Source organism: Martes martes, assembly GCF_963455335.1.
Source record: "Martes martes genome assembly, chromosome: 4".
In the NCBI taxonomy this organism is placed as follows: Eukaryota; Metazoa; Chordata; class Mammalia; order Carnivora; family Mustelidae; genus Martes; species Martes martes.
The window spans coordinates 154287100-154295902 of record NC_137891.1 but is presented as its reverse complement, the minus strand read 5'-3'; positions in this window follow the sequence as shown (position 1 = coordinate 154295902).

The window sequence follows — 8803 nt, the reverse complement described above, 5'->3', positions numbered from 1 at the left end:
AGGAGGTGTGTTTTGTTTCTTTGTTTTTTAAAAGATTTTATCTATTTATAGGGAGAGAAAGAGAGGATGGGTGAGGGGAAGGGAGAGGGAGAGGAAGAAGCAGACCCCCACCCTGGGCAGGGAGCCCAACAGGGGACTCGATCCCAGGACTCTGGGGTCATGACCTGAGCCAAAGGCAGCTAGCTGCTTAACCGGCTGAGCCACCAGGCGCCGCAGGGAGGTGGTCTTAAGGATGTGGGTCTAAGGAAGGCCGGGTGTCTGTAGCAAAACTTGGACTTAGAAGCCCTTACCGTGCATTTTGGATTTGATCACCATGGAGTTGGAGCTCCTGCCGCCCTGGAGAAGTCAGGGGCCCTCTTACAAGTCAGGCCGCTGTGCTACAAGCTGTGAACAGCAGCCACAAGGCTCTGAGCCTTAGCATGTGGCTCAAACCAGCATTTCTGAGCGGGTGTTTCAAAGCCTGGGAGTGGAGTTAATAGGTTGGTGGTGGGAAGAAGTTTTCGACATTCCAGCCTGTGAGGGACAGAAGATTCTTTAAAGATCATCTGCTCCAAGTTCTGCTTTTTTCAAGTGGGAAAACGGAACTTCGGAAAGAGGGTGTCATTGGCCTCGTGTGATGATGGAGTCAATGGCAGAGCGGAACAGGAGCCCACTTTGGGGCTTAAATTAGCCAGAATCTTCCGCTTCCACCACTTGGGGGCCCCGAGTGAAGATTGTGTGGACATTCTGGGCACAGACTCCTTTCCTCTTTCAACAACTGTAAAAATGTGCACCGATGTTGGCTTTGCAGAGACGAAGCTCTTCTGGCCCATGGTCTCAGTCACCATGACAAGCTACCTCCATTCCTATTTCCCAGAGGAGGCAAGTAAGAATGAGCGTTAGGTGACATGCCCAACCACAGGCAACCAGTAAGCCAGAGAGTCTTGGGCCCAGGCCTGTTGCTCTTTGCAATGCATCACTCACCATCCCTAATCCCCGAAAAGGGCTACTCTTTTTTGGAAAATCATGCAGAAAATGGCCAGAGTAGAAAATAAGATAAAAGGACTTCAGGTGCAGAGGAGCTGGTACTGGTACCAGGACCTGGGACAGTATCTCAGGACTTTCCACTTTTCACAGTTAAAAGAAATACACAGCAGGGTCTCTTAACTCTTTCAGGTCCAATGTCCCATGTTATTACAAACATTTTATAAAATCCCTTCTTGTACTGACATATACTAGCTCCTCACGGTAACTCTGTGGGATCAGGGTTGTCTCTCCCATTTTGCTGATGGGAAAACTGAGACTCAGCGGGGCGAAGAGATTGGGTCCAAGGTACCTGGCTTTACAGTACTTCATGCCACTTTGTTCTAAAGCTGCCGGGGCTCCCTGCTGCCAAAGGGACTTTGACAGGGGAAAGTCTGGTGCCTCAGCCAGCGTGTGACAGCCCCCCCACACCTGAGCCCAGCCTCCTGCTGCAAACTTCCCTGCATCCTCTAGGTCCAAAGTCAGCTGGGCCCCCAAGGATGCACTGTTTAGATCCCCGTGACAGCAGGTACATCTCCTCCACTTGCCCCTCCCCCAGCACTCCCCCCCCCCCTCAAAGAACTCAGACCCAGGACCAGTCTCGGGCACAGACTGCAGCGTGAAAATCAGTTCCCGAGAGTCAGCCTCCCTCCTGCTCTTCCTATCTTGTCCTTGTCCAGGACGCACCTACCCCGACACTTCACAGAGCAGTCGGGCTCATTTGCCAGGTCACCGATCTACCAAGTATTATGATGCTGGGCTGCTCTGACTTCCGTGTTGCAGAAGTGCCTCTCAGCGCCCTGCCTGAGTTAGCTCATTTAACCCTAGGGCAACTGCACGACAGAAAACTCCAGTCACCTGCTCAGCATCACACAGCTGCCTCGGTGGCTCCCGTTGTCTCCCAGACACTATACCAATTTCTAGAAGTGCACAGCGGTGGCCCAGCCCTGCCTTTGCTCACTGCTCAGGCCACCTGGAACCCTGCTCCCCTCCATGGTGAAGCGTTTGCAGGCCCCCAGCTGCTCCAGTGTTGGTCCCTACTGCCTTCGGGGGTTGGTAGTAACAGCCAATCTCAGTGTGGGGCCTTGCTTTGCAAAGCATTTTTGCCTACACTATCTCATTGAAACCCCATTGCAAGCTGTGCCAGAAATATTTGTATTATCCCCGCAAAAGAGATGAAGGGAAAGACTCTGAGGGAAGGGAGGGCAATGCCTGGGGCCAGGCCCCAGGCCCCTGATGACCAGCCCATGACCCTGGCCAAGCCTGCACCACCTTCGTGCAGAGAGGGACTGAGAATGAAGAGCGAGAGGCTATTCTCCTGAGTCTGGGGAGCCAGGCAGGCCCTGGAAGCCATTCGTGTTTTCAGATTTCCCTGGGAGGAGTAGACTGCTTGCTCCCAGGGGCTGCCCTAGAGGCCCATACATCTGGTCTCCCACCCACCCCAGCCTCCGTCACAGACCCCACGTTCTTTGGAGACCCTGCTGTGTTCCCTCTCCGGGAGCACTGGGCTTGACCCTCTGCCTCGATCTTCTCTCCGACTGCTCCTTCCTTCTCCCCGTTATCTCTCTCCAGCACCATCTGTCTGGCTCTCTCTCCGTGCACCCCCAAGCCCGGCCCCTTCTCTGGATCCCCACTCCATCATTCTGTGTATTGCTCTTTATCTTTCCCCGGCTTCTCCTGCAACCCTTCCCCCACCCCTTGTCACCACCCCACTCGGCTCCTTCCACCCTTCCAGAGTCTCGGGGAGACAGGTGGCAGAGAGCTAAGAAGTGTCCTTCCAGTGCTGGCCTGGTGGCTTGTGTCTCCAGGTCAGGAATATTATCATTCTTTTCTTGTGAGTGGTTGGGGAGGAAGAAATGGAAAATATGAAAAAAGAAAACACAAGAACTGTTTTGTCAGTCCGCAACTGACATGTTGTAGGGTTTTAGGACTATTTTTCTGAAACGAATCTCTTTTTCCGGTGCTGTCACAGTGCCGGGCCAGGGCCCGGGCAGCCGCCAGTCAGGGTCCTCTCCCCGCGGCGGCAGCTCTGGAAGCTAGTGGTGTGGGGGCTAGGCTCTTCCGGCAGGCTCAGGGAGCCCCGGAGCCCCCGTACCCCACGGCCCATGGCTGCCCCAGCCTGGCAGGTCTGCCTGGGACCCGGATGCTGCCCAAGCACTCCTGGCCCAGCATACCTGGTTAGGATGGTCCTGGCCTCCAGCTCTGGGACTGAGGTCCAAGGCTTCCCGGGGTTCGTGGATTTCCCTGCTGTGTGTGCATGTGTGTGCGTGTGCGAGTTCTTCTTGGCTTCCAGCTCCCTGTTGTTGACCTTGCCTCATCTACTTCACACCATGTCAACTTGGCCATGAGAATCAGCCCCAGCTGGGCTTCTCCCTGTCCTGGATCTTCACCAGCAGTGGGGAAGTTACTGGAGATGGGCAAAGCGGGTGGAGTTGGGTCCGCACAGCAGCCAGGAAAATGACCATTGTCCGCAGGTTTTCTCCCCACGGAGGAGGACCTGTTCCCACCTCCCTCAGTGCCTTGCCACCTCCCTAGCTCCTCGCCTCTCTTCCTTCCTTCTCTTGATCACCCTAGAACTCGCGAATGGGTCCTGACTGAGACTACCTGGCCTGTGGCATAGGCATGCAGACCCCTCCTTGCCCTCCTCACAGGTCGCAGCCCACATGTGCTCGCACACGCAAGTGAAAGTCAAGAGGGTAATCTTGGAGCTTGGCTACTTGGCTTTCCGTCCCAGCTCTAGCATTTACCCCCTCATGACTGTGGTCAAGTTAACCTGTGTGCGTGTCAGTTACCTCGTCTGGAAAGTGGAGAGAGGGAAGAGGAGCCGTGAGAATGAGGTGGTTCTGGCTTGTAAGGGCTCAGAACATTTTTGGCGCATCATAAATGCTCACTCCATGCGGGCCCGGCCGCGTTATCATCGGTATCCTGGGGCGGGCCCACCATGGGCAGCCCGGGTCAGTCTCCGTAGGAGGCAGCAAGAACTCGCGGACCATGGCCAACACGTCGCTGGGGCTGAAGTCTTTGTGGTTTCAGAACCCAGGGAGGCCTCTCTCCCTCCCCACCCCTCAGCGACCCGCCTCCTCCCCCAGATCCCGGGGTGGGGGGCTGTCTTCCTTTGGGGAGCCTGAAGCTGGAGCGGCGGGTGGAGTCCTCAGCCCACGAGCCCTTGAAGGATGGCATAGGTTATGAGAGAGACGGACTTTTTATCTTTAGTCTTCCCTTCCGCTCTTCTTCCTCTCCTTCCTCCTTGACTCCGCCAGTGCCCCGCAAGATGTCAAATCCCATGCTTGGGGCTGACAAATTAGAGCGGACCAGCCATGGTCCCGGCTCAGGAAGGTGAGGGGAAGGGCAGGCACGTGCAGAGCATTTCAGCACAACCCCAGTGTGCAAGGAATGGGTTTCTGTGGGACCGGAGGGGACGAGGGGTGAGCTCAGCTTAGGAGCTTGGTGGAGCGGACGCCACCGGGGCTGTGTCATGCAGTCCATGTAGGAGGTCCGCAGAACCAGGTGCCAGCAAGGGATGGAGGGGCGGACAGATGGTCAGTGCTGGGGGTCGGGGCAGCAAGTGCAGAGATGCGGGCCCTGAAGGGTAGGGTGCATTCAGGAAGTGCTGAGGCAGGCAGTAGTGGGCGTGCTGAATAGGGGGAGAGGAACTCCTCCAAATTTGTTGGAAGGGGCCAGGGTGCGGAGAGTTTTGTGTGACCTTGACCTTTGTGCTGGGATTAGTGGGGATGTATTGGTGAGATTTAAAAGCAGGGGTGATACGTGGTCATTTTGGTGGTTTATGGACCTTGCTTTGGCCGTGGGGATGGGAAGGGGAGGGGACTGAGGGGCACAGCTGTAGGTGGCCATGGTTCAGAGGAGGGCGAGGAGGGCTGGCTTGGGGTGCAGCAATTGTGGGGGAGGAGTGGAGGAATTGGCTGGTCTTGGTGAGTGAGGAAGAGAAAGGAGGCCCTGAGGGTGAACCCCAGATTCTAGCTCATTCTGGCTGACCAGGGCTGTCTGGATCCCACTTGATGTGAGGCCTCTCCAGTCATTGGACTCCTGCCTAAGCCTCTGCCTCCCAAATCTGCCCAAGCTTTTGCATGGAAAATGGGCCTGTTCCAGTTCCTCCACACCACGGCATCCAGTCTTGGACCTCCCAGCAAAGTGATTTCCCCCAGTGTTCCCTGAAGAGGGGAGAGGGAGCCATCAGCACACAGAGACGCTGTCCCACTGAATTCATAATGTCTTTTATTAATATATTATGCTACAAAAATATTTTTGGCAAAATAACATTAATAGCATCTTTCTTTGTCTTCTATATTCTTAAAGGACTCTTCATGATCATTCACAGAGGTGAAGGGAAGAGGTGGTTAAAAGAACAACATCACCAATATCTTTCAAATACATTATGATCTGAAGCTGTGTCACATAATGAGAGTCAGCTGGGGGACATTCTGGAATCTCTCTGAAGCCCAGGAATGGGGCAGGAGCTCTAGCTGCCTCTGTTGCCCCAGCCCCTGGGGCCCAAGATGTCTCAGAGCCTCCCTGGAACTGTCTTAGACTCAGGTCCCGTCCAAAGCCCACTTTCCCTGCAGCAGGTCTGGGAGGGAGCAAACCTGAAGGCATGCTACTCCATCACGGTGCCCTGCCTGCCACGTGCTCCTGACCCCAGGGCAGTCTGCGGGGCCAGGGAGGAAAGCTGAGCACGGAGCCCAAGGAGGGGTGCTGCCTCACCGTCATGGAGCCCTGAGATGGCACACAGCATTCCTCCAGCCCCCAGAATGGCTTGGGTGGGAAACAAGGTCTCCATTTAACAGATGAGGAAATGGAGGCTCAGAAAGGAGCAGGGGCTTGCCCAAGGTCACCCAGCAAGGTGAAAGAGTGTCCAGAGTACCTCTGGAGAGGAAGAGCCAATGTTTGGAGAAAGGATGGGGAGATCTGAGGCTGTGCCCATACTCCCAGGAAAGGACCAGGTAGGGGGTTGATCAGTCCTCGTGACCCCTTTCTTTGGTACCCCATAGTCGGGGGCAGGGAGGGAAGGAGCTCCAGGCTGGGGGTGAGGGGCCTTGGGTTCCAGTCCAGCCCTCCCCCACAACCCAGAAGTCCCCCTGCCTCAGGGTAGTAGGCAAACCTGCCAATTTACGTCAGGCCTGGCTGGGCTCTTGAAGAACGGGGGTGTGAGGCTGGATGGATTCCTGAACCCTACTGGTTTAGATGGCCAGCCCGGGTGATGTTTTTGGCTGCTTAGATGAATTTTTGGAAAAATAACAATGTTCAAAGAACCTGAGTATTACAGAGCCAGGAGGGACCCTCGATGTCATCCACACCAGTCCCTTGCCAAGACTTCAGCTCTCATACCACATCTCCAGCCGGCGGGCCTACTGTCCTGCTCACACCTCTGCTGACAGCAAACTCACCACCTGCAGGGGACAGCTTTGGCTTTGTAGACATAATTCCATTGCTGGAGCTGAGGTCTTTGTCTCTCCTCTCCTCTCTGCATTCCTTCCTTCCTCCTTCCCTCCCTACACATCTGCTGAGGGCCATCTTTGTGTCCGATGGGGATCCAAAGACGAATTTATGTGACCCCCTGCCATTAAGGAGCTCGTGGTCCGTTAGGAGAATAGATACGCAATTACAGTCTCAACACTTACCAGTGGGTGTTGGGATAGATGCTAAAAAAGCAAAAAAGAATCACAGGGGCTTCCTGGAGGAAGTGCTATCTGAATCAATCCTCAAAAAATGAGGACTTGCGGAAAGTGAAGGGAGTTTCCAGGCCCAGGGAGTGGCACGTGTGACTCAGGCTATCTATTCGAGAAATGACAAATAGGATTTAGTCTGGCTGGGCACAGAGTCGGAGAGATGGGTGATGTGGCTGGCAAAGTCAGCCGGGCCTGGTCATGGAGGCTGCGGAAGGCCAGGCCGAGGACTCCTGCTCTTACTCCACAGTCACTGGAACATCCCCAGCTCCGGTTCGTTCTTGCCACCTGGGGCACCATCAGAGCTGCAGTTCCCAGGTGGAGCCTTTCGTGTGCTTCATGCTGGTTTTCCTAGTGTTCCTTTTGGTGGAGGACCATTCTTTGGGATCCATTGTGACGACGGCACCAGGCTGGAGACTGGGAAGGTGGAACTAGGGTCCCAAGCCCCAAGGCTTGCCCGGACATAGCTAGGGCATGTCAATAGATGGCGGAGTATTTCGTATGAGGAAAACCAGCTCATGGTGATTTGGCACAAAGGCAAATTTGCCAGCTGGTGCAAGTTCCCGTGCTTCATCCACTCTGGGTCTTTGCATCTCAGCTGGAGGGGCCCGTGGTGGCCCTTTGCAGCTCCCTGCAACCTAACATCTCCACTCTCCCTGCCTTCACCCTGCTGCTGGTGTGTCAGAACAGACTAGGAGGATGTGGCCATGCTGGCAGCTTCCAGAATGCCCCTGGGCCATTCGGTCAGTTTTCCTGAGATGGGGGACCAAGGACCACCACTGACCTCGGGCAGGTCACTTAGCCTGCTGGCTCTTAGTCCTTCCATCTTCTCCACCACCCGAAGGTCAACCATGAAAGCCGTAAGAAAAGGACATGGGGCTCTCGGAGCAACAGGGGCTTTTTATGAGGTCAGGCACATAGGACATGCTGGAAAAACGATCAGCGGTGGTGGATAGATCATCCAAAATGTTTAAGTAGCTACGGATGGTGTGGTGGTTCCCTGGCTTGGGATGAGAGAATTCAGTGACCCAGCCGCACAGATTTCCCCAGACGTGCCTCAGGTCTTCTGGGACATAAGCTCGGTTCGTTTCCCAGCCTGGCCAGTGGGTGGCCGCTGGGATCCATGAGCTCAGGCTGCAGACATCTGATCAATATTGGCTCTGGCTGTCCCGTTGGCGCAGGCCTACCTAACCAGCCAGCCCACCCATCTGCCGCCATCCATCTTTCTTTAAACACTTGAGCGCTAGCTGGAGGGAACGTCTGGAATTTCCCAAGCTCTCCAGAGGACAGATCTGGGGAAGACGAGGGCTGAATCTGTCTGTGGTCAGGGGCCTGGGTAGGACAACCTCTAAAATTCCTTCTAGGAACCCATGACTGGGTTGCTTGTTCCATGTCGATGACAAGGGGCTCCTCTGGGCCAGGAAAGGTGCACAGATGAGGCCTGGCACCGCGCATGCTCGGCAGTCCCTGGGCTTGTTGGTTTACCTCTTCGGCCTCGTGCCTGGCACAGATCTGGGCACACAGTCGGGTACGCGGACTGTTCACCCAAAGCCTTCCTCTTGAATTCACCTCAAGCTTCGTCTGAGTGCATCTCATGCCACACTCTGCCCTGAACTGAGGGAGATCTGGCCTGCGTGCTTCCAATTCCTTGACACTTATTTCATCGTCCGAGTGCTCCGCACCGTCTGTTTGATGTCTGACAGGCCTTCTGAGCCTGTGCTGGAAGTCAGCAAAGCCCCTTCCCGCTCAGAAATAGGAAATCACAGCTCTGCCAAAGATAAATGGGACTCCAGCCAGTTCAAGGCCAAAGATAAATGGACTCCAGCCAGTTCAAGGCCATGGGGTCAAGTTCAGTTTACAACGTGATGCCCATGGGGCTGGCTGGACCCTCTGAAGCAGATCTCAGGGCTCCTTCCAGGTCTCAAGCTCAAACATGCCCATCCAGGGCAAGATGAAAAGAAGATCACTGCTGGCCAAGATGCTCATGGGACCTCTAGTCATCCAGAGCTGCCCGAATTCTGTCTCAAAAGGGAGACAGCTTCCGGGAGGGGCACAATGGCATTGGGTCTAATCAGCCAGTGCCAGGCCTGCCAGGGAAGTCCATGTTGGATAATGCTGTG